Source organism: Lissotriton vulgaris, chromosome 3_1 (assembly GCF_964263255.1).
Source record: "Lissotriton vulgaris chromosome 3_1, aLisVul1.2, whole genome shotgun sequence".
In the NCBI taxonomy this organism is placed as follows: domain Eukaryota; kingdom Metazoa; phylum Chordata; class Amphibia; order Caudata; family Salamandridae; genus Lissotriton; species Lissotriton vulgaris.
The window spans coordinates 111,211,627-111,237,538 of NC_141689.1; the positions used below are offsets into that span (position 1 = coordinate 111,211,627).

Consider the following 25,912-nt stretch of genomic DNA (forward strand, 5'->3'; position numbering starts at 1 on the left):
TGCACTAGCGGACTTTTTCTCTGAAAAGGTCACGTCCATATTTAAGGACTTTACTCCAAAGTCTACCATCACCAAAACAACCAATACACAAATAAATTCGGACTCACCGAGCTTCATGGAATTTACTAACATGCATCCTCAATACATCCATAAACTAATATTATCAATCAAATCTGGTTCCCCACTGGACCCCTGCCACCCTTCGATACTCAACACTATCCCAGACATCATCACACTACCTTTAACACACATCTGCAATTCCATTTTCTTAACGGGCTCATACCCAACAATATGGAAAAACACAATAATTAAACCTCTGCTCAAAAAACCATCACTTGATCCTTCATCACCCTCCAGTTACCGTCCTATAGCATCCCTGCCCTTCCCAGCTAAAATCTTTGAATCCATCATGAACAAACAGCTGTCCGAATATATTCATAACAACGACACGGGACACGGGACAGAAACCGCTCTGATAAAGGCTGCAGACGAAATAAGAATGACTATGGACAACGGCGGAGAAGCTGTACTCATCCTACTGGATCTATCGGCGGCCTTCGACACGGTCGATCATTCCACCTTGATTGACCGTGTCGAAGCCATCGGTATCAAACACAAAGCCAAGGACCTCATTACATCTTTTCTGGCAGACCGTAAACAGGCAGTTAAACTGGGCACATATACCTCCCCCACCTTCACCCTCCCTTGCGGAGTCCCACAAGGTTCCTCGCTAAGTCCGACCCTTTTCAATATATATGTTTCAGACTTAGCGAGAGTAATAAAAGCCGATAACATCAACTTAACGACATATGCCAATGATACCCAGTTGGTAATATCCATACATAGAGACGGCCCTACAATAGCAGCAAATTTCAAAGGTGGCATGAGGGCCATCAGCAGCTGGATGTCCTCCAACTCTTTAAAACTAAACTCCACAAAGACCGAAGTTATGCTGTTTGGCAAGATCCAGCCAACATGGTCCCCCCTTTGGTGGCCGGAGGAAATGGGCACTCCCCCTGAGCCAATCAGTAAAGTTAGAAATTTAGGAGTCATTTTTGATGACAAACTCCTCTTCCACCATCATGTGAATTCAGTAGTTTCCTCATCATTCAATACATTAAGGAAAATCAAGAAACTACTCCCATATCTCCCCAAAACGGCAGGAAAAACACTAATTTCAACACTTGTGTTCTCACGAACTGACTATTGTAATGCCCTCCTCCTGAATGCACAAGAAAAGGTCATCTCTAAACTCCAGATGATACAAAATGCCTCAGCCAGAGTCTTACTGGGCATTTCAAAATTTAGTCCCGTCTCTAAACATCTAAAACAACTGCATTGGCTCCCCATCAGAAGCCGTACAAAATTCAAATCCCTCTGTATTGTCTAATCGGCAATCAACAATGTTGGACCCATATTTCTCAAGAACTCATTCAAACCTCATACCACTTCCAGAACGCTCCGTTCTAATACTGCTCACTTGCTCAACATACCCAGAACTAGAAGAGTCAACTGGGGAGACAGATGCTTCACTATCGCCGCTGCAAAATTGTGGAATTCCCTTCCCCTTAACATAAAAACCAGTCCCACCCTTATCATCTTCAGGAAGCAATTAAAGACTTGGTTGTTTTCTCAGTAATTTTACCATCTTCAGAAAGCACTTAAAGTCAGGGTTGCCTTCTTAGTAATCTCACCTCAGTTGTATTAAACATTACAGGTAGCCCTGCCCCCCCATGCCCTCTTCACAAACGTCTAGGCCCCCTGTACCCGCTCCAAGAAGATCCAAGCAACCCACACCACCCCAACCAACGGGTGAGGGGAGTGCTGCCAACAGACACATTGGTCGCCCCATTAGCCCTAACACCAGGCGCAGGGCGGTCAATCTGCCCCCTGAGGCAGTGCCATACACGGCGATTATGGCGGGAGTCCCTGAGCTCACTGGTGATACTAGAGAGCCACAGGACTCACTCCGTAATAAGGTAATTAGCTGGCTTAACACCAACAGGCCCCTCCCTCCTAATATTAAAGGAGATGTACTGATGGTCAAAAGGATCCCATGGATTGGAGTTACCCCCAAGAACAGGGCGGGGGACTGTATCATAGTCAACTTTAAAAGCCCATTGGTTGCCCCATATATTTGCAACTGGCTGGTAAGGCCTGACAAGTCCAACATCGAATTAGTGTCCCTCTCACACTTCTACCCAAATGTTTGTAATCCAGTTGTGGGGAGGGAACGGAGCTGGACTAGAGTGGGCTTTGCAGTAGATGGTTCACGATACAGGCCCAAGCATAATACACTTCCCGCTCATGGCAATTTCATCCATCAGAATAGATTCTCTTGCCTGGACCAAGTAGATTGACCACAAATGGGAGACACACTACAGCATTCAGAAAAATCTGCCTTTGGGGTTCCAGTCAGGGGGGAAGTTATATCTGTTCCCGCAACTGACAAAAGGATCCAGGTCATTGCCAATGAGGAGGGACCTCCTTGGGAAGTCAAGCAGAGGTATCAACAAGCACACTGATTGCCTTCAATACGCAATCAGTGGAGCTGGCTATATTATCCACCCCGCTCACTATAGCTGGCCTGTGTGACTCTGACGATCCTATAGTCGCCATCCCGCCCGTCCCAGGTGGGGCAGGCTTGCAACCACAAGGTCTAGGGCTGAGAATTCTTTCCTGGAAAGTGGCAGGCATCACAAGCAAGGCAGGCACACCGGAGTGGGATCTCCTGGTAAATGGTAGTGATATCCTCCTTTTCCAGGAGACGTGGGCAAGGGAACCACAGACTAGGAGGGGGTTTGACATCTTTGAAATCCCAGCAAAGTGGAATGGGAGGGGGAGACCCTCGGGAGGTCTAGCAATCTGGGTGGCGAGCCACATTGGGTGTCAGGCGGAAAGGATGGTCACACTCTCACAGGACATCCAGTGTGTGCTGCTTAGATGGCCCGGTAGAAGAACATGGGCCATTGTCAACGTCTATTCACGACCAGTTGCTGTGGGCAATGAATCCCCCACCCTAGATGAATTGTCCTCCTTTCTAGGTCAATTGCCAGGTGACCTCAAAATAGTGATGGGAGGGGACTTTAACTGCCACTTCGAACCCCTGGAAGGTCTAATGGAGGGTGCTTTCACTGCTGAGGATGACCATTGGGGAGTTCCACCTTCCTCCTCACCTCACCCCAAAGCTTGGTCTCCGTTGGCAGTACAACTTACGTCCCTCACCTTGAACTTTGCACTGAGGGCGTACAATGGACGCACCCCATCTGACACTCCCTCGCTGTGCACATTCAACAAAAAGGGCCACGAGTCAAGGTTGGATTACATATTAATAGACATCTCCTTGTGGTCCAAAGTTCAAGATTTCAGAGTGCTCCCGAGGACAGATAGTGACCACAATTCTCTTTTATTGGAGATCCAGCATCCAGCCCCTGCAGCAGGGTTGCCAACTACTGACTTTAGAGATGACCAGGGGGACATACTCCTCACCACAAATAGGCGTCGGGTGAAATGGGGCAAACTGATTGCTAAAGAAGATGCTATAAACAAGTTATATGGCTTAGCACTCCCCAGGTTCCAGGAGGTGGACACTCTCATAAACCAACCAAGACCCCTTGATTTTAATGAGAGACTATTTGGAATTGATCAGGTCTTAGTGAGGGACCTTGCAGAGGTCTTCAATCCGGTGGTACAGTCAAGAAGGAAAAAGACTCGTACCCCGTCTTGGTACACCTCTGCCTGCAGGAAAATTAAACCTGAGCTAATCTCCGCTATTAAAGAGGGTAGCGACAAGGCGAGGGTAGTAGTTCTCAGGAGGGAGTATAAGTCAGCACTGGCCAATGCAAGGGCAGAGTGGGATTGGAACCATTGGCATGATCTGACTGAAGCCCTTAAAACCAAAGACTCTAGAAAATTCTGGGCCCTGGTAAATAACGGAACGGGGGAACTCATATCCGCAGTGGAACCCAACATCGCCCCCTCTGTTTGGGAGGCCCACTTCGGAGCACTTTATCAAGAAACCACTCTATGGCCCCGAAGGGACGGCGGTGGAGTCCCCCTGCCCTCAGCACATGGCCCTGGAATTTACCTTAGGCGAGGTGGTGATAGCACTGGAGCGCTTAGCGCTGGGGAAGGCACCTGGGCCCTTATTTATGAGGCTTTGCGTCTGTTTTGCGCCGCCGGTGCGTCACTTTTTGTGACGCACCAGCGGCGTACAAAATGCGCCTTGTTGCGCCATATTTAAAAAGTGATGCATCTAGGTAGATGCGTCACTTTTTAAACCCCTGCGCCACATTATACCTGCGTCAGGTATAATGTATGCAGAGGGGGCGTTCCCCCGCAAAAAGCCTCGTAATAGTGACGCAGTGAAATCTATGAGATTTCACTGCGTCACTTTTAGGTTGCTGTTGCGTCAAAATCTTGCGCCTGCCTCACAGCAGGCGTAAGACTGACGCAAGCCCTTTCACATGGGGCTTTCCCCATGTGAAAGGACGCATTGCTGGAGTTGCGTCACTTTTGTGACACACTCCAGCAATGCGTCACTTTTGCGCTTACAGATGCGTCAGAAATACTGACGTATCTGTAAGTCCTTGTGACATGATGCGTCATACATTAAATATGACGCATCATTGGTGTCGCAAGGAGTGCGCAGTGAAAAGTGACGCATCGCTGTTTTCACGCAGCAATGCGTCACTTTTCATAAATGAGGCCCCAGGGTTGGACAAGCTACCCGGGGATCTTTTCAGACACCATCCTGACATCTGGGGTCCGTACCTTCTCATCCTCTTCAACGCTATACTAGGAGGTATGGCGGTCCCATCCTCTTGGTTAGGGGCTGAAATAGTGCCGATATATAAGAAAGGGTCTCCTCTGAGCCCGGCCAATTATAGGCCAATTAGCCTCATAGATGTCCCCCAGAAGCTTTTTGCGCGCCTTATTCTGAACCACCTACTAGACTGGGTAGAGGATAATGACATCATGAGCCCCTTGCAGGCTGGCTTCAGAAAAAACACGTCGACCATGGATCAGATCTTCCGTCTCATCCTCATCTACTGGAAGACCGTGAGGATCGAGGGGGGTAGACTGTACATGGTCTTCGTGGACCTGAGGTCAGCCTTTGACCTAGTCCCGCGCAGGAAACTGTGGGAGGTGTTGGAAAAGCTAGGAGTACCCCCCCAGTTACTTAACATCATAGCCAGGCTGCATGAGAACAACTATGCGCAGGTCAGGTGTGGGAGAGATGGCAATCTTTCGTCCAGGTTCCCTGTCCGTCGAGGGGTGAGGCAGGGTTGTGTCCTGGCACCGACTCTGTTTTGTTTATTCATCAATAATGTCATTTCACATCTGGAAAACGTCAAGGACAACAACGCCCCATATTTGGCAGGCAGGAGGGTTCCGGCAATTATGTTTGCTGATGACACCCTCCTGCTTTCCAAATCCCCCATGGGGATCCAGAGGATCCTGGATGGATTTGGTCTTTTCTGTCGTCAGCACGGGTTGGAGGTGAACACAGAGAAGACCAAGTACATGATCTTTAATCCACCAACTAAAACTAGGCCCAATCCCACCCTGGGTACTGCCAGCCTTGAAAGGGTGTCTACCTTTATATATCTGGGGGTAACACTGCAGGAAAACTTATCTTGGGACCGCCAGATAGCACGATCAAGGGTTAAATTGTCCCAACTGTCGGGCGCAATCCTGAAGGTGGCTAATACCTCCACCTTCAAGCCGATAAGTCCGGCCCTTGAAACTTACAGGACCCAGGCCAAGGCAGCGGCCATGTACGGCAGTGAGTTATGGGTGTATAAAGCTGGAAAGGACCTACCAATAGTTGAAAATAGCTTTTTAAGGCGCTTATTAGCTCTCCCACGAGCTACGCCACTACAGCCATTGAGAATGGACATGGGTCTCCCTCCTATTGCAGAGGAGCTTGTGTCAAAGCCAGTGAAGTTCTGGCACAGGCTCTGGTCCACAAATGAACTTCACCACTATAGGGAGGATCTTACCCACGTCATGAGCTTGAACTGCAGTGGCAAAATCCCCTGGCTCACCTTTGTGAAAAACGAACTGATTGCCATGAATCTCCGTGAGCTATGGGAGGATCCTGCGCGAGGTTGTCAAACGATCTCGCGCAAAGCCCTGTCCCAAATTTACAAAGACAGGTCCCTTGCACACATGATGGATGCTCAAAACAGCGGCACCTTAACTTCACGATTCTTGGAATCCAAAAATTCATATGTCTTTGAACCTTTTATGGATTTTATCTTCCCCATCCTGGCGAGGAAATTGTTTGTTCAATGGAGGCTTGGCACACTTCCCATTAACTCATTCACCTGCAAGTGGACCAATGGGGGTGATAAAATATGTCCCTGCTGTAACATCCATGAGGAAGATGACCTCCACATCTTGTTTGTGTGCCCTGCATATCAAAGGCCCAGAAAAAATTGGATAGCGCCGCTCTGTAAGAACCTAGGGTTCAGAGAGTATGCGCAGGCATACAGAATAATGAAAACCAGCACCTTGGGCCACATTGTGTTCGCTGTATCCAAATTTCTAATGGCAATATGGCTGATCAGAAAGAAAAAAGCCCCCTGAACTTTTTAATGTCATGATAATTCCTTCCTCGCTGGATGAGAGAGAATTTTATACGATGTATTTTAAAATGCATTTTAATGTATGTAATGTCTTGTACTGCATCTTTTATGGTCTATATGGCCGAAATAAAGAATTTTTGGATTGGATTGGAACACAGCTTATAGCGCCGAGACACCCCTGGGTAATTGCAGCGCTTTAAAAATCGCATAAATAAATAAAAAAAAAAAATAAGCTGTTGCATACAGATGAGAGCAAATGCTCAGGAGTGATAGCAACTTCTATGCCAACAAAACTATGGCAATGACATGCAAAGTAGGTGTGACGTATCCAAATAATGCCAACAAGTTCACTAACTGCACCTTGCAAGATTAGCAAGGCTGTCACAGACATGAGAGAAACAAGCAAAGTCATGCAAATGCACAATAGGTCCCGGAATGTAAAGTCACAACATACATGTCTCTAAGGAAGGTGACAAATCGTGGCACAACATATATGCATGGGAGTGGTACTGGACAGCGCTGCAAACAAGGTCACAGGGTTGCCCTGTGACAAAGATACACTCGACAAATATGCAACAACAACAATATTGTGTGCATTCCTATGGCGCAACCATGAAAATTGTTGCTGCAAGAAGACAGCGAGGCAACACTTCTCACCATGTCCCTCCTTGCAATAGCATGGATGTACAGTACCCACTGGACATTGCTCCATGATTCAAGCAGTGACAGATCCATTACAAATCATAATGTCAGTGTATGCACAACCATGCCGCAACTTCACCAATGCATAGTGGCAGACGATGCCAATGGCACTGCCCACATACATGGCTGCCATGAGGTAGGGGGAAAGTAGGGATGCAAGTACAGTCATGAGGGGTGCAGAAATGATGGTGTCATTCGAGATCCTAACAGTGCTATTTGTGTGCTGTAGTGTCACAAGTATTTAAGCATTGGTGGACTGTCTTTGCACAAGGAGTGGATGAGATGTCATGCAGTGTCCTTGCTCCAGCTGCAAGAGGGTGCAAGGATGGCAGTGGTGATTGCTGGTCAAGTCACATATGTCCTGCATTCAATGATGGGAGTGCCAGGAGAGTATGAAGTCAGACCTGAATCAGAAGTACATGCAGCTGTACTACAGGTACTTAACCGTGTCCTGTTCAGTGGTATGTTGAGGTCCCTTGATGCTTGTGTCTGATGTCAGTGAAGTTAACCTGGAGGTGTTGTTGGTCAGGTAACTTAACCTGCTGAGGTGGAACTGGAGGTCATCGAGAGGGATGCTGTCTGTGGATGTCACACACTGGGGTGCAATGATGTCAACAATGGTGTTGGAGAATGGAGCACATGGCCTGTGTGTCATGCACATGAGTGTGCTGCTGAGTATGGCCATGGACCTGGTCACGATAATGTAGTTGTCGTAGTACATGGTCAACCATGGCACATTAGAGTGCCTGCTCATTCTGAGTGTACCAGTGTATGGGTTAACAATGCCTCTTCCATGATTGTCGTGCTGCCACATGCAGGTGACACAGAAGTTGTCAGTGACAGTGATGGTGATGTCTGTAGCAGAGTTACGTCCTGGCAGGTGAGGTGACGTTCAGGGTTGAAGGTGAGGAGGTAGCTGACATTGTATTGTTGCAGTGTCCAAGAGGAATAAACCTTGGTTCACAGTGTGGACCTGAGCCAGTCAAATGCAAACAGCGTACAGTATGGTTGCCGTAGTCTTATGCGATGACCATTTCAATGTATGCTGCACAATGTCAACAATGCAATGCATGTGTACCAAAATATAATTTCAAAATTCTTCTTTGTGACCCCAACTATGTTGTGATGTAAGTACTACATGTGGTAATGTGTGTCAGTATGAAAAAAAAAGAAATTGTGACAAATCTTAAAAAGTTGTGCATTTATGTGTCAAATAATAACAATTGGTTGTGTCATGGGGGGACATATGTCTGAACTATTATTTGTATAGATGTACATCATGAGAAATAGTGGGTCAAATTTTCAGAATATGAACAAATGCTGTGTATATAATTTTTGGCTATGAAAAATGGTGTGTGCATTACTCAGTAATCTGACTCAATTGTGTGTGTCGTGGTTGTTCATAAAGGCATTTAATGCTTCAGGTCTGGGTGTGTGGTGACAAGGATACTTTGTCCATGTACTCACTGAACTTTGAACAGTGTATTTAAAGTCTCCGCTGTGCAACACCTACTCTACAGTTGCAACATGCCTAGTATGAACAATGAATTCAATGGAATGTGATGACATGGCATGTTTTAGTATCATGTACGTGCCTTTTGGTACAAGAGTGTCACACCTGCTCTCCATGGGGGCACAGTGGCAAACATTGGCAATTGGGGGGGACAGATGTGAGTTAACAAATGCAGGACAGAACAATCAATGTCTTATGGATGCAGGGATGTGTGTGTGAGTATGTGCTGCAAAACATATTGTTGCCCATTCACAGAATGAACTGAAGACTCAATCCAAAACTTACTACTATATTGGTATTCACAGAATGCATGTACTAATTTTAGCATTCACAGAATGAACTTAATACTTTTGGTATTCACAGAAGTTAGGATTTTGTCTAAAGTTTCTCTGAAGACAGATTTAAGACAGACTAAAGGCAAAATCCTAACTTCTGTGAACACCAAAAGTACTAAGTTCATTCTGTGAATGCGAAAAGTAGTAAGTGCATTCTGTCAACACCAAAAATCTATCAAGTTTAGGATTGAGTCTTAAGTTTGTTTTGTGAATCTGGCACACATTGAGGGAAGTCTCACCTCAAAGCTGTGTCCCATTTCTCTTGAGGGATCACTGAAATAATATCGAGGGACAAAATATCGACTTGCAAAAATATCGTGGCAAAATATCGACAGACAAAATATCGAGTTTGTATCTACAAACAGGTAAGTACAAAAATATCGAGTACAAAATATCGTTTACAACAATATAGTTTTAAAAATATCGACTTTATTAAAAACAGTGTTAAATTAAATTAATATTTAAATTTAATTACTAAAATATACTTAAAAATACTTAAATTAACTTATAATAATTAAATAATAAAAATAAATTTTAACTATCATATTTGTTAAAACATATATATATATAGTAACATACTATAATTAAATAAGATACAATTGTATTACCGTACAATAGCAGAAGTGTAAAAAATACTATTCCCACTCCAAAGAGTGCAAGCGTAGGGAAAGCATTGGATAGCGTAGGGGTTAAAATTACTATTCCCACTCCAGTGGGTGCAACAGTAGGGAAAGCGTTGGATAGCGTAGGGGTTACAATTTCTATTCCCACTCCAGTGAGTGCAACAGTAGGGAAAGGGTTGGATAGCGTAGGGGTTAAAATTACTATTCCCACTCCAAAGAGTGCAACAGTAGGGAAAGCGTTGGATAGCGTAGGGGTAAAAATTACTATTCCCACTCCAGTGGGTGCAACAGTATGGAAAGCGTTGGATAGCGTAGGGGTTAAAATTACTATTCCAACTCCAAAGAGTGCAACAGTAGGGAAAGCGTTGGATAGCGTAGGGGTAACAATTACTACTCCCACTCCAGTGGGTGCAACAGTAGGGAAAGCGTTGGATAGCATAGGGGTTAAAATTACTATTCCCACTCCAGTGGGTGCAACAGTAGGGAAAGCGTTGGATAGCGTAGGGGTTACAATTTCTATTCCCACTCCAGTGAGTGCAACAGTAGGGAAAGGGTTGGATAGCGTAGGGGTTAAAACTACTATTCCCACTCCAAAGAGTGCAACAGTAGGGAAAGCGTTGGATAGCGTAGGGGTAAAAATTACTATTCCCACTCCAGTGGGTGCAACAGTATGGAAAGCGTTGGATAGCGTAGGGGTTAAAATTACTATTCCAACTCCAAAGAGTGCAACAGTAGGGAAAGTGTTGGATAGCGTAGGGGTAACAATTACTACTCCCACTCCAGTGGGTGCAACAGTAGGGAAAGCGTTGGATAGCATAGGGGTTAAAATTACTATTCCCACTCCAGTGGGTGCAACAGTAGGGAAAGTGTTGGATAGCGTAGGGGTTAAAATTACTATTCCCACTCCAGTGGGTGCAACAGTAGGGAAAGCGTTGGATAGCGTAGGGGTTACAATTTCTATTCCCACTCCAGTGAGTGCAACAGTAGGGAAAGGGTTGGATAGCGTAGGGGTTTAAATTACTATTCCCACTCCAGTGGGTGCAACAGTAGGGAAAGCGTTGGATAGCGTAGGGGTTAAAATTAATATTCCCACTCCAAAGAGTGCAACAGTAGGGAAAGCGTTGGATAGCGTAGGGGTAAAAATGACTATTCCCACTCCAGTGGGTGCAACAGTATGGAAAGCGTTGGATAGCGTAGGGGTTAAAATTACTATTCCAACTCCAAAGAGTGCAACAGTCGGGAAAGCGTTGATAGCGTAGGGGTAACAATTACTACTCCCACTCCAGTGGGTACAACAGTAGGGAAAGCGTTGGATAGCATAGGGGTTAAAATTACTATTCCCACTCCAGTGGGTGCAACAGTAGGGAAAGTGTTGGATAGCGTAGGGGTTAAAATTACTATTCCCACTCCAGTGGGTGCAACAGTAGGGAAAGCGTTGGATAGTTTAGGGGTAAAAATTACTATTCCCACTCCAGTGGGTGCAACAGTAGGGTAAGCGTTGGATAGCGTAGGGGTTAAAATTACTATTCCCACTCCAGTGGGTGCAACAGTAGTGAAAGTGTTGGATAGCTTAGGGGTTAAAATTACTATTCCCACTCCAGTGGGTGCAACAGTAGGGAAAAAGTTGGATAGCATAGGGGTTAAAATTACTATTCCCACTCCAGAGAATACAACATTAATACTTCATAAATAATTATAAAATGTATTATTGAATATCTATTAATAATTAAGTAAAAATAATTATTATTTGTATACAATTTATTAATTAATATATTATATTTACTAATTAACAAATACTAGCAGCCCTTCCCGACGTTGTCCGGGTATGAATTGCTGCCGGCCAGTAGTATATTGTTTCGTAGGATTTCATTTTGATAGCATTTCTTATCTGTGACAGGCCTGTGAAACTCTCCGATTCACAGTGCACTGCTGATGCACTTAAGAGTGCGCGTTCAGTAGTGTGTGAACTCGAGTTTCCCTGCTTTATTTTCCTTGCAATATTATATAGCGCGAACTCGACAACATAGTATGAGCACAATTTTCATTACAGAAGAACACATTGATTTGTGGTAGGCACGGGGAGACAAAGCGATTTGCCTGGAATCACAGGATGTTGAGCTGATGCTGAGATTCTAACGTAGCTCCCCATCTCTAAAGTTCGCAATTCTAGAACTTGTGGTGGGAGGTGTGTCTAAAAGTGTATGTCGGTGCTGGGCATCAATGAGAGAGACCTGCATTTTTCCAATTGGTGGTGAAAAAATATGAGTATATTGCTGGAGATGTGGGCCGCCGTGCCACCAATGTACTTACGGGGGAGGGTAAACACCCATTATTCCGCAAATTTCTTTCCGCATACCATCACTCTGCATACTTTCATTACGAAAGTACCATGACTCTGCAATGCCATTATAACGCATGGCATTACATTTTATATGCTTTTACCACGCATACATTTACAACAAAATTCGTTGTAAATGCATGAATGGTAAAAGCATGTTTTAAAATTTTTGGGGGATAAGGTAAGTATGGGTATAGGGGTATATGTTTTGGGGTACTGAGGTATATGTTTTGGGGTGTTTGGGTATTTTAATGGTTCAGATATAGTTTTGGGTTATGTGGTACAGGGGTATTTTTAGGGTTCAGGGCTAGGTTTGGGTTTTGGGGTATAGGGGTATTTTTAGGGTTCAGGGGTAGGTTTGGGTTTTGGGGTACAGGGGTATTTTAAGGGTTCAGGGCTAGGTTTGGGTTTTGGGGTACAGGGGTATTTTTAGGGTTCAGGGCTAGGTTTGGGTTTTGGGATACAGGGGTATTTTAAGGTTCTGGGCTAGGTTTGGGTTTTGGGGTACAGGGGTATTTTTAGGGTTCAGGGGTAGGTTGGGGTTTTGGGGTACAGGGGTATTTTAAGGGTTATGGGCTAGGTTTGGGTTTTGGGGTACCGGGATATTTTAGGGTTCAGGAGTAGGTTTCGGTTTTTGGGGTACAGGGGTATTTTTAGAGTTCAGGGGTATGTTTGGGGTTTGAAGTACAGGGGTATTTATAGGGTTCAGGGCTAGGTTTTGGTTTTGGGGTACAGGGGTATTTTTAGGGTTTAGGGATAAGTTTGGGTTTTGGGGTACAGGGTATATTTATAGGGTTAAGATGGGTTAGTGTTTAAGGGTGTTGGGGTATTTTATAGAGTACAGGTGGGTTATGATTATGGGGTGCAGGGGCATTTAAAGTAGGGGTGGGCGGAATAGGCGCGAACTTGGTACAATAAATCCGCAATATTTTGTTCCGTCCGATTTCCAATTATTAAAACAGAAACCTCAAATATTCAAGGTAAAATAACAAGTATTTCTACATGCTAAAATGCATATAGTCATTTCACAAAAGTGAAATTAGCTTCCAGCAAGCAGTGAGAGAGGTGATGATTTTGAGATCAAGCCCCTGCAAACCATTATGGGACGAGATTAGCAGTGGGAAGTGAATATTATAGTATCCAAATAATTCTACAAAGAGCTGCAGTTCACCTCGTTCTCCCCAGTTGTCCCCAAAAGGCAAATGCAAAAGCATTTAAAATATTATACATCAAGCTGCAGTTCACCTCATGGTTCCTAGATGTCCCTGATGAAGCAAATGCAATAGCATTTAAAATATTACACATCAAGCTGCAGTTCACCTCATGTCCCTAGATGTCCCTGATGATGCAAATGCAATAGCATTTAAAATATTATATATCAAGCTGCAGTTCACCTCGCCGTCCCTAGATGTCCCTGATGAGGCAAATGCAATCGCATTTAAAATATTATACATCAAGCTGCAGTTCACCTCGTCGTCCCAAGATGTCCCTGATGAGTAAAATTCAAAAACATTGAAACCCTTTCATGAATGCTAAAAATGATGCTAGGCTTATCCCATAATGCTTTGCAGGGCCTTTTTGTTGTATTTTTGCCCATAACTGTCCTTGGGGTCGTTCTAAGAGAATGGGACCACCACTGAATTACTTTTTAAAGGGAGCAGGAATGTATAGAACCTGGGAAGAAAAAACAACACTCGTGACGGAATGCCCCCAGCAATTGTCATGCCCCCAGCACACACCCACAGCACAATGCAGACACGCCCACACGGGACTACTTTGCTGGCACGGTTCTTTCACATTTTAAATGTATATGGTGGGCGTCTGCATAGCCTATGTCCTTCTGCTGCAACTGCCCTTTCCAACGCTGTATTGGGTGTTGTGATTGGTGCTGTGGTTCCCGAGTTTACCTGGCCAAAAGGTGCAAGTTCTCTCTTTATAATAGTAGTATAGATTATTTCTATTGATCACCTATTAATACTAATTAATAAAGTTATTTACTATTAATTATTTAATAATGAAAAAGTTTTTTACAATTATTTGAAATTAAATAAAGATAAATAAATGTAATTAATTAATTATTTATAATTTAATCACTTCCCACCCAATTCCCCTATAAACTCACAACCCGCTACAAAAATAATTTAGTAAAATTTACATAACTACCAATTAATCAATTAATTAAAATTAATTACCAATTTAAATTTAATTAATTAACTATTATAAATGAATTAAGTATTAATTTAAATTTACTATCAATAAATAAATTTACATATTTAATTAATTATTATTAAAATACTTCCCACCCTATTCCCCTATAAACCCACAACCCGCTACAGAATTAAATTACGCAATGATTAAAAAAACAAAAATCATTAATAAAAATTAATTATAACATAAATACACACTTTTCACACATATTATACCATAAAAATACTCTATAAAAAATTAGATATTATTAAAAATTCAATATTTTTTACTATCTATATTTTTTACAGTCGATATTATATCACTTACCTTAAAAACGATATTTTGGTCATCTATATTCTGTCCTGTCGATATTTTGTCCAGTCTATATTTAAAAGTCGATATTAGTTCCAGTCGATATTTTTGAGTCGATATTATGTCTGTGCACCCTCTTGAGCCTATGCAACTCTGCCTTTGTGTCACGCTAAAGGAATTAGCCAGCCAGGCTCACTACTCTGAGTCAATCACAACGCTGTGAAGTGCTGGTGTGACTTGTAATTGGAAATGGGATAATACATGCTGGAGTGTCGGCCATGTTTTCCATGGAGGCTGAAATGCAGCCTGCATACCAAACATGGAAGTGGATATAACTGCTCTGGTCATCATGGGTGGTACCTGAGTCATCTTGCCAATATGCACATGACCCACCTCATCTAAGATGTCCCCTACCCACCCTCCCATGCCATGATGACACATAGCATGATTACATCAGTCACTCATCCCTTGTGTCTCCATAATAAGTCAGTTCAGTGCTCTCATCTGAGCCCACACTCCACATATGGTCTATGAACTACCACTAAGGCCCCCACCCCTGTCTTCATGTGTTCCGTCATCACTGAATATTGTACCTCGCAAGTAGCCTACTCAATGTCAGCCGCTGTGCAAGCGCACAGCAGACGCATGTACATGGTGTGCTGAAGGCACGCCTATGGGAAGTCTGAATGCGCACATCTGGGTCCCAAATGCAATCATTTCCAGCAGCAACTGATATACAGTCATTCACTGATGCAGCTCAGCCAGCCTCCATGCACTCATACGTGGAAAACATTGGAGAATGACAACAGGCCTTTGCAAACATGACCCGCAGACATTTCACATGCCTACACTTCTGACAAACCTCAACCACCACCCTGGTCTCAAACACAGCCAACACCAGCGTTACTGCAAGTGAAAGTCACACCTGGATACACAACTGCGCATACCAGACCTCCACCCTCTACAAGCCTAACAAACAGCACTACAGGGACACGGCATGGTAGAGCACTGATCTCTAAGAAGCAAGAGGCACCAGCAGATACCTTGGTAAGAACTGTATAAACACTAAGACACCTGAAATGTAAAACACATACATGGCCCCAATGAGGGAGTACCACAAATAAATAATCCAACATAATGGAAAGTCCTGCTAACTCGTCAAGGTCCTGCATGAATACAACAACCTATGCTGCAAAGCTACAGACATCACCCTGGCACTACAGACATCACCCTGGCACTATAGACCTGTAATAAGTGTCCAACAAAGTTCACCATGAACAAAAAAATGTCACTACAACAACTTTGCCGTGCACATGAGATGCCACCGGCAGCACCACGCAAACCTCTCCCAACACAACAGCCATACTACCATACCCACCGGGACACCAGTCACAGCTCGATGCACCCCCTCCAACATGAGATACAGCCACCTGTGGGATCACTATAGCCCTGTCCTCATTACATCAACAACAGCACCAAGATCACCCTATTCACAGCCACAGGTGACATCTGCACCCTCCGGGACCAGGAGCTGTGAGTGTGCTCTGACACAGACTAACACCACACAGATTTGCTACACTACATGAAGCAGGATTCAAAGGAACAACGCTTAACTGGGTCAATCATCCCAGCAAGAGGTCCAAGGATCAGACTGATAACCTTTGCCTTTAAAATCACGTTATTCCAATGCTGAATGTAAGAGGGACCATCTATGTGTCTGACCCTTGTCAACATCAACAGGGCTGCCTCAGCACCATTTGAAACCAAACACAGCCTCAACATTGTATCCATTGCTGATGACAGACAGCTCATACTCTCTCACACCTAAGACTACACCAACCAAACACTTGAAATACAATGAGGAATGCAGTACGTCACAGTCTGCATGAACCACAGCTGCATGAAATCAAAATCAGAGAATACAGAAGTCTGTGTCCTTGGAACAACTCCTTCAGCATGTAAAAACACATGTTGGATCTACCACTCTGATGGGAAGGGGCTGCCGCTAACGCTCAAAGAGATAGGTCTTGATGAAATGAAATTAAATGAAAAGGGGATTTCTAAAGCGCATGGCTGCCCGGGGGCGTCCCAGCGCTAGGATTGCAATAACAACTGAGGGGGGGAGCGGAGGTAGAGAGGGGGTGCAGGGGTTATTGCGGGAAGAGGTGAGTTTTAAGTAGCTTGCGGAATTTCATATAGTTAAGTTCGACGCGCAGATGGGTTGGTAGGGCGTTCCATGATGTTGCAGCTGCAACCGAGAATCAACGCCCTCCAGTTCGGGCCTTCTTGATTCTATGTACCGTGGCCAAGTTACCTTGGGAGGAGCGCAGGGACCTATTAGGTTTGTATGGGAAGAGCATGTTTTTGAGCAACGGGGGCCTTGGTCTTGTAGAGCTTTGTGGGTTGTGCATAGGGCCTTGAATTTGACCCTTTCACGGATCGGCAGCCAGTGGAGTGCCCTCAAGGCAGGTTTGGCTGATGCTCTTCGGGGAGTGCCTGTCAGGAGCCTTGCAGCAGCATTTTGGGTTCTCTGAAGAATGTTCATGGTTGATTCAGGGGCTGACAGGAAGAGGACATTGCCGTAGTCTAACCTAGATGAGATAAGACCTTGGATGAGTAGTTTTTGAGATTGTGCTGGGAGAAGAGGGAGAATCTTCCTGGCCGAACGGAGTAGGCCCACACAAGTACCAGCTGTTTTTTTGGCCTGAGTTTTAAAAGAGCGGTCCTGTTCCAACCAGAAACCCAGACTTTTGAGCTCAGTCTTGGGTTGCAGAAGGGTACCCAGGCATGATGGCCACATAGCTCTAGGGAGGGGTGATGTTTGGTGTCCCAGTAGCATGAGCTCGGTTTTAGAGCCATTTAGTGTCAGCCTTGAGTCACACATCCACTCATGGACTCCTTCGAGACAGTCATGGAGGTTTTTAAGTTTGACACTTTCTAGCGAGAATGAAACAACCATTTGGGTTGTTGAGTCTTCTGAATGGGAGTAGGTCCTGGGTCTGCCGTATATGGGCCGGGAGGGTTTGCAAGGTCTTGGCGGCGAGGTAGGACAAGGAACTGCTGCTGGAGGTTGGTCATAGGATGCAGTGGACAGTGGTGAGGGGGAGGCTGGTGGAGCAGACCTGGCGTGTGGGGTTGTAGAAGCTGAGTCTGCTGCACAGGTAGGCTGGTCCGGCCTACTGGAGTGCATTGTGTGTCTGGGTCTGGAGCTTGAAGCTGATCCACTTGCTGATGGGGAACCAGTATAGGTCTCACATTTGGGGAATGATGTTGCTGCGGTGGGGGACGTTGACAATCAATGAGCCGTAAGTGTATTGGATGCGTTGCAGTAGTTGTAGGTGTTTGTCTGGGAATCCTGCGTACAGTGCGTTGTGGTAGTCCAGTCTGCTGGTGCTCAGGGCCTGCGTCACAGTTATTTTTGTCTGGGGTGGGGATTCACTTGTGGATCCTGCATAGCATGCGGAGGCAGTTGTAGCATGAGGAGTAGATGGCGTCGACCTGCTCAGACATGGAGAGGGAGGAGTACTGGATGTTTTGTAAGTTGCGTGCATGGTCAGTGGGTGTTGTTGCTGTTCCCAGTGTGGTTGCCCGACAGGAGTCGTCCCAGGCTCAGGGTGTGGGTCCGAGGATGAGGACCTGTGTCATGTCCAAGTACAGTTTCAGACTGCTGCTCCTCATCCAGTTGGTGAGGGACTTCATTCCCTCGTGGAGGTTTGTTCAGGGTGTGTGTGGGTCCCTGGTGATGGAGAGGATGACCTGGGTGTTGTTGGTGTAGGAGATGATGTAGAGGCTGTGATGGCGGCCCACGTGTACGAGGGGGACATGTACATGTTGAACAGTGTTGGGCTGAGGGATGAACCCTGGGGTACGCCGCAGATGATGTTGATGGCGTCCGATTTGATGGATGGGTTTCGGACACTCTGGACGCTCTGGGTTCTGCCGGAGAGTAAGGACGTTGTCCAGTCTAGGGCCTTCAATTGGAATCATGATTCTCGGAGGTGTGTCTTCAGAGTGTGATGGCATACCGTGTCAAAGGTGGTTGACTGGTCCAGGAGGAAGAGGGCAGCTGTCTTGGTGCTGGCTAGTTGCTGCATGATGTTGTCTGTGCCGGACATGTGGACTGTCTTGCTGCTGTATGTACGTATGAATCCGGACTGGGACGGGTCAAACATGTTTGGGTCTACCAGCTCGCGGCCCAATTACATGTTGATGGTTACCTAGATGACCTTCGTTGGGAACGTGAGCAGGGAGATGGGCCGTGAGTCCTCGAGGGCATTGGGGTGTGCCTTGTGCCTCTTGAGGAGGGCATTGCTTTTGGCGTGCTTCCATATGTCATGGAATGTTGCTGCATTGAAGAAGATGTAGCTGAACATGAGTAGTTGTGATATGATTGCGTCCTCTGCTTTGTACAATAAGTGGTGTGGTGATGGTACTGCTGGTGATCCAGAGTGTATAGAGTTCATGACCCTGTCGGTTGGGTCCTTGTCGACGCAGTACCATGAGGTGCTGCGGTTGACGCTGGTGGTCCTCGCCGGGGAGGTGGAGTCTGGCATAGTTGGGGTGGTTGTGGTGGTGAAGCTGTCATCGATGTCACCAAATGTGCACTGTGAGAAGGTGGACAGTGAGTCCCACACTTCTTGTGAGGGAGGCATGTTGATAACGTTTGCGCATGAGTTTCTCTGTTCAATAACAATGCAGAATACCTCATTGCTGTCGTGTGCATTGGTATCCAGACAGGCTTGGAAGGAGGAGCTCTTTGCCAATCTGTTGAGGTGGTGATGTATACACGTGGGGTCCTTGTGAACTGTGTGGTTGTGCAGTGTGTGTCCATGGAGCCATGTTCACTCCATCTTCCGGCATGTGCGTTGGTAGGTCTGGAGGTAGTCGGTGAACCGGGTGGCTCTGTTGCAGGTGTGGCTGTTGGAGGGTAACGTGAGTGGGGCAAAGGGGTTGGTGCAGTCCTACATACACTGTCAGAGTGGTGGGCACTGGCAACTGGGTTGGTGGGGTTGTAGTTCGGGCTGTGGCCGAGGGGTGTGACCAGCTGGTCTACGTTTACTTTTACCCAGCATTGGTGAGGCAGCAGTTGTATTGTATTGTATTGTATTGTATTGTAAGGGGTGCTTGTAAAGCGCACTGACACCGTGGGTTTCCTGGCGCTGGTTGGATGCAGAGGGAACAGAGGGACTTAGCTGGATTGAGGGAAAAGCCATGTTTTTAGGGATTTGCGGAAGAGAATGAGAGAATTAGAGGTTTTGAGAGAGAGGGGGAAGGAGTTCCAGAGTTTAGGGGCCAGGAATGCAAATCTCCGGCCTCCAGATCTGCAAAGTTTGATAGGGGGGATGGACAAGAGGTGAAGGTGAGAAGTTCTCAGGGTACGTGATGGGCAGTAGAGCCTGATGAGGGATTTCAGAAAAACGGGACAGGAGCCAGATAGAGATTTAAAGGTGAGGCAGCCGATCTTAAAGGCTGCCCTCGAGATGACAGGGAGCCAGTGCAGTTTAAAGAGAAGGGGTTTGACGGATTGCCATTTCAGAATCCCAAGGGCCAATCTTGCCGCTTGATTTTGAACAGATTGCAGTCTGGAGAGAGATGTTTTAGGCAGACCGTGGTAAATAGAGTTTGAAAAATCCAAGCGGGAGAGGACGAGGGCCATGATAACTTGCAGAAGGGCTTCAGGAGTGAGGAGATAAGCCACCTTCCTGATCCTGCGCAGTTGGAACATGCAGGAGGAGACCACCGTCCCCACTTGGGGCCCGAGAGAAAGGCCGGAGTCAATAGTGACCCGAGACTCTTCACCGAGGCCACGGGGGTGGGAGGGGGGCCGAGTTCTGCTGGCCAAAAGTGCGGACCCCAGTGGGTAGAGCTCCTGCCAGGAAGAAGGAGCTCCGTCTTTCCGGGATTCAATTTGAGCTGGTTTTGACACATCCACTGGAGGATGTGGGACATAGCTGCCTGGAAATTAGGAATAGCAGAGGGGGAATTGAGAGGAAAGATGAGTTGCTGGTCGTCCGCGTAGTTAAAAACGGTGACGTCCCACTGCCTCAAAGAAAAGAGAAGGGGTCGAAGATAGAGGTTGAAGAGAAGGGGGGATAAAGAGGAGCCCTGGGGGACCCCGCAGGGCGAGTGCTCCCTAGGGGCTCTGAAAGTGCCCAGGCTGAGGGTCTGAAACCTCCCGGTCAGGAAGGCTTTGATCCATGCCAGTGCCAGGCCCTGGATGCCAGCCTGCTCGACACGGTGGAGAAGGATGTTATGGTCCACCGTGTCGAAAGCGGCTGACAGATCTAATAACACCAAGGCCTGGGGGCTACCCTTGTCAGCGCCGTCTCTCAAGGCATCCAGCACGGCCAAGATCACAGTCTCCGTAGAGTGGCCGGGTCTGAAGCCGGCCTGGTTGGACTCGAGAAAGTTGGAACTCTCGATGAACTGTGAGAGACAGGCGGTGGCGTGGGCTTCCAGAATTTTGGAGAAGAAGGGCAAGAGGGAGATAGGGCGGTAGTTCGCCGGGGCGGCGGGGTCAGCACCAGGCTTCTTCAGTAGAGGCACCAAAACGGCCTCTTTGAAGGAGCTGGGCACCGTACCGGAAGAAAGAGAGGAGTTCAGCAGGGGAAGGATGCAGTCGGGTAAAGAAAGGCAGATGTCGCGGAGTATGGAAGGGGGACAACAATCGTCTGGAGATCCAGACTTAGGGGGTCATTAGGATTGCGGTTTTTCCGCATCCTCGGGGCCGGCGGAAGCCACCGCCGGCCCCGAGGATGCGGAAAAACCGCAGCGGACTGACCAAGGACCCACCGCCACATTAGGATGGCTGGTGGGTCCTGGTTTCCGTCCGCAGCTTTTCCGCCGCGGTCGGCTTAGAACCGCGGCGGAAAAGCTTTAATATGGTGACGGTGTCTTCCAGACACCGTCCACCATATTAGGATGGGCAGTACAATATGCTTTTCCGTGGCGGGTTTTCCGCCGTGGAAAAGCATACGGAACTTCACTGCGGGGGCCCGTTGCGGGCCCCCTAGGTGAAGGAGGGGTGGGGGGTGCACATGGGGGGTACCTATGGTACCCCCCTGCATTTGCGTGCACAAAGCAGCAGGCACTGCGCGGTGCCTGCCGCTTTGTGCACGCAAATGCTGTGCATGCTTTTTTAACATTGCGGCGGGTGCAGCTTGCAGCTGCACCCGCCGCAATGTTAAAGATTGAGGATGTGACCGCCACCCTGGCGGTCACATCCTAATCTGCACGGAGGGACCTCCGCAGCCCCTGCGGACGGTCCCTCCTACTCTATGGTGGCGGACGGACTCAGGTCTGTCCGCCATCATAATCGGCCCCTTAGTACGGGAGGCCAATGTGGCCAAGGATGTGGGATCTAAAGGAGGAAACTGAGTGAGAGAGAGGGCATTATGGGGGGGAGAGACGAAACCAGCGCCAGGTGGGGTGGCCGGGATGGTGTCCTTAATCAAAGCAATTTTCTGAATGAAAAAAGTACTTCGCGCATTGCAAGATTCCTGTGTGGGGGCCTGAGTCGGGAGCGTCCTGGGATCGGAGGTGAATTCGTTAAGGACTTTAAAAATCTCTTTGGACTTGCAGGGGGCCGATAAGATTCTTTCTGAGGCGTAAACTTTTTTGGCTGCGGAGATGGCTGATTTATACTTATTGCGCGCGGCCACATATACGTCTCTGCTAGACAAGCAATAGTCTCTCCTCCACTTGCGCTCTAATCGTCGAAGTTCCAAATGAAGGGTTTTCAGTTGGGGGGTAAACTATTTGTGGGAGTTGCTGTGTCGGGATCGGGGGAACTTAGTAAGGGGGGCAAAAATATCGCTGGCTGTCGTAAGCCAGTCAGAAATATGCCCGTATAGCTCGTTGGTGCTTATATCGTTGGGAAGCAGGGGACGGGTGAGAGAGAGGTGAGATAGCAATTTAGAGGAATCGGCGGCTCTCCACTTGCGGGTGGTGCCACCCTCCCTCAAGGGGATCCTAATCTGGCCAACAGCCGAGAATGTGGTGTCAATCAGAAAGTGGTCAGACCACACAAAGGGTGTTATGAGAGGACAGGAGGCCTTGACCCCGTGGACCCAAATGTGGTCAAGGATGTGGCTGCCACTGTGGGTGGCGGACCTGACTAATTGAGTAATGTTCAGGCTCGAGAAGGCCTCGAACAGTTCGAAGGCATGGGGACCAGCGTCCTCGTGCTGGAACCAGTAGTTGAAGTCACCAAAAATGACAGTACGGGGGGAGGAAGTGGCAAGATTGGTCAGCTGTTCGATAAAAGAAGAGGGGAAGGAAGGCATGGGGTGGGGGGGACGGTATAATACCATAAGGGTGACTGCACCCACCTCAGTCCAAAGACGGAGAACCAGGTTGTCTGCGGTGGTATGTGGTTGCTTAATAGAAGCTAAAATTGATGCTGCGGTGGTCGGTCGAGTGCAGTTCAGTGGTGTGGTTGGAGGTGACGTGGATGCCTGTTGAGAAGACGGGGTACCGCTTGTGGCTGGCGGCGTGGATTTGGTCCTGAGTTGTCTGCAGCCGGGTCTGGTGAGGTTGTTCATCAGTATGGTGGAGTTGTCATTGTTGTTGTCCTTGAGGGGTAAGGTCAGGTCCCACAGGATGATGTGGTGCATGGAGGGGAGTGCTTGGGTGCTGGCGAGGTCATGAAGGAGCTGCAGAACTGAGCACTGGGTCGGTGTGCTGTACACGAGGGTTCCCTGAGGGTGGTGTTGGGTGTCGGTGTGGATGTTCATGTGCAGGTGGTTGGAGGTGTTGATGGTGTTGTCTGCATGGGTGCCGACCTTGAGGGTAGACTTGTGGTCGACGGTGACCCATCCACCAAATCAGTCAGCGCAATCCCTGCGGTTGAACTTGTAGCTGTCTGGGATGTCTATGGTGATGTTGGTCGCAAAGGAGTAGTTCCACCAGGTCACGTTTAATAATCACATATCTGGGGCGGAGGTGTCAAGCAGATCTCAGAGCCACATGGGCTGTGTTCGTGTGGAGTGGGTGTTGTGGATAATGCATCAGAGGTGGCTGGATCCACTCCATGCGGGTTTGGTGGCTCAGTTGCATGTGAAGCTGCATGTGCGGCAGGAGAAGGGTCCCGTGTGTATGTTATTGTGGTGGCCTGGAAGCAAGTGTTGTATTGGCCGGCATTGAGTGCATGGAGGGTACAGGCGTAGTACTGGAGTCTGGTGTAGTCGCGTTAGTGGCCACAAGGGGTCCTGGCGCTGGGCATGGTCCAGGCGCAGATGGCTGCAGCCTGTCCTGCTTAAGGTGTGCCTCTGGTGCGCAAGTAGCACAGTCGAGCAAAGTTTGGCACATATGGGGATGTGGGAGGGAGGAGCAGCTGGTAGGCGGGAGCAGCAAGTGTGCATGGGGTGGTGGAACAGTGGCACTGAAAACAAAACGGTGTGCAAACAGGGTGAAAACTAGTTGCACTGAGGCCACTAACGGGACACTAATATGGTGGTTCTGCACACCTGCCAGTGTGTACTCAGCAGCGGCAGCAGGGGCACACAGGGGGAGCTGGGTGTAGGTTGAGCAACATACCAGGAGCAATCTGGATTATCCAAATATAATGTAATTAGCATGAAGACACAGGAAATGGGCCACACACAAAAAGCACAGCCGTGATGGCTATGACAGGTGGGATGATGTGAGATGGTAAGAAATCCATGCCCCACATCCTCAGTAATTGTGGCCTGATACCTGTTGCACACATATAGAGTGCAAAATGCCACATGGACTTGCTACTGTGCTGGAATGTGTCCCCAATACACACCAACAAAACAGACATCAGGACATGCACTCAAGTAGAATGTTGCAAGTGTGCAAGCACTGTCTGCCCATGTGCCATGTTTTTGGACAAACATTTTGTATCCATCAAATGATTCATGCCATGTCATTTTAGGTAACATGAGTGATGATGTGTAGCTTGAACTTTGACATGTTGACACACATCAAAGTCAAAAAGGGTAGATGACTCAAAATTGTGCATCTGTACACCATATGTCAGACATGATCATAAACATACATCTATTTTTTATTTCAGGGCATGGTACACCTACTCATAAGCAGGAACCTATGTTTGAATCCGATGATGAGGGCGGTGAAAGTGTAACAAGTCTGGACACAGGAATCATCCAGGACCTGTTACAATCAATACAAACTCCCTCTCCCCCCACAAGAAGGCAACGCAGCACAGTGGGATCTCCGCTTGCCCAACATGGAAGCACTCCTATGCCACCTCCCACAACATCTGAGCCTCACCAGTCGCCGAACACGCTAAATTCCTTTGAACAACTTTTTGTGGATGTACAGGGTAAGTTGGCACAGGAGGTGCGTAAAGGGATCGAGAGCATGGCAGGCACCCTAGAGGGAGTGCTCCGTTGCCTAACATCAAATACTGGCAGTGCGGAAACTGGTAGCACCAACGAAGCACCACCACGTACTTTGTTTCAAACCATGAATGAAATTTCAGAAGTCATGCAGTAGAGGCATAGACAAATGCCTAACACAAGTGCCAACCTTGAAGTGGCCAACAGGCTGAGGGAAATTCAGGACACCCTCAAAGAAATGAATGCAAAACAGGATGCATACCTGACAAAATTGGCTGACTACCAACGGGATGTGACAGCTGTGCTTGAAAACCACCAAGTCATGCTGAGTGCATTTATGCGGTACCTGATGGGCATGGAACATGATGCAGGTACAATCCCATCAACATCTGCAGTCCCTGATGTGTCTATGCCTCCTGTGTCGACTGCACCACTGATTACACCATCAGCTGTGACAACAAACACATCTGATGAAGAAGAATCAGAAGATTGTCCAGTCCTCCGCAGAACCATGCGTTAGCATCCCATATTGTACCAGGACAATAAATAAACACTGTCTGGTGCTCATAATACTGACATTGTACCCCAGTAATGACGAAAAACAAATTACTGCTAGGCAATGGATGTAAAATAAATTATCTGTGGCCTCGTATGATGTTGACATTCCCTTATCACACAATAAAAAACTACTCACTCATGCATGTCACAAATGTCATGTTTATGTATGGACTGTGCATGTACATCCTCAACCCTACTGTATGTGTCCCTTGATTATTAGAGTCCTGTCATACCTTGCTACTTGCTAAGTTGTGTCACTTACATTAATTTGCAACCACAACATGCAATGTCCAACTGGCAACATTCATAAAGTGACTAGTAACGTGTGTACAACAGCACTGCTAATGTGCAACATAACGAATGATGTAATAAGTTAGAATAACTAACACTACAAGTTTGTACAAGGAGGGGGTGAGTGGTAAAATC

At 47.0% G+C, this 25,912-nt stretch overlaps 1 pseudogene; it reads left to right on the top strand.

Moving 5' to 3' along the window:
• Positions 1-18,974: 18,974 nt before the first annotated feature.
• On the top strand, positions 18,975-25,448 carry LOC147726045 (uncharacterized; annotated as a pseudogene).
• Positions 25,449-25,912: the final 464 nt, after the last annotated feature.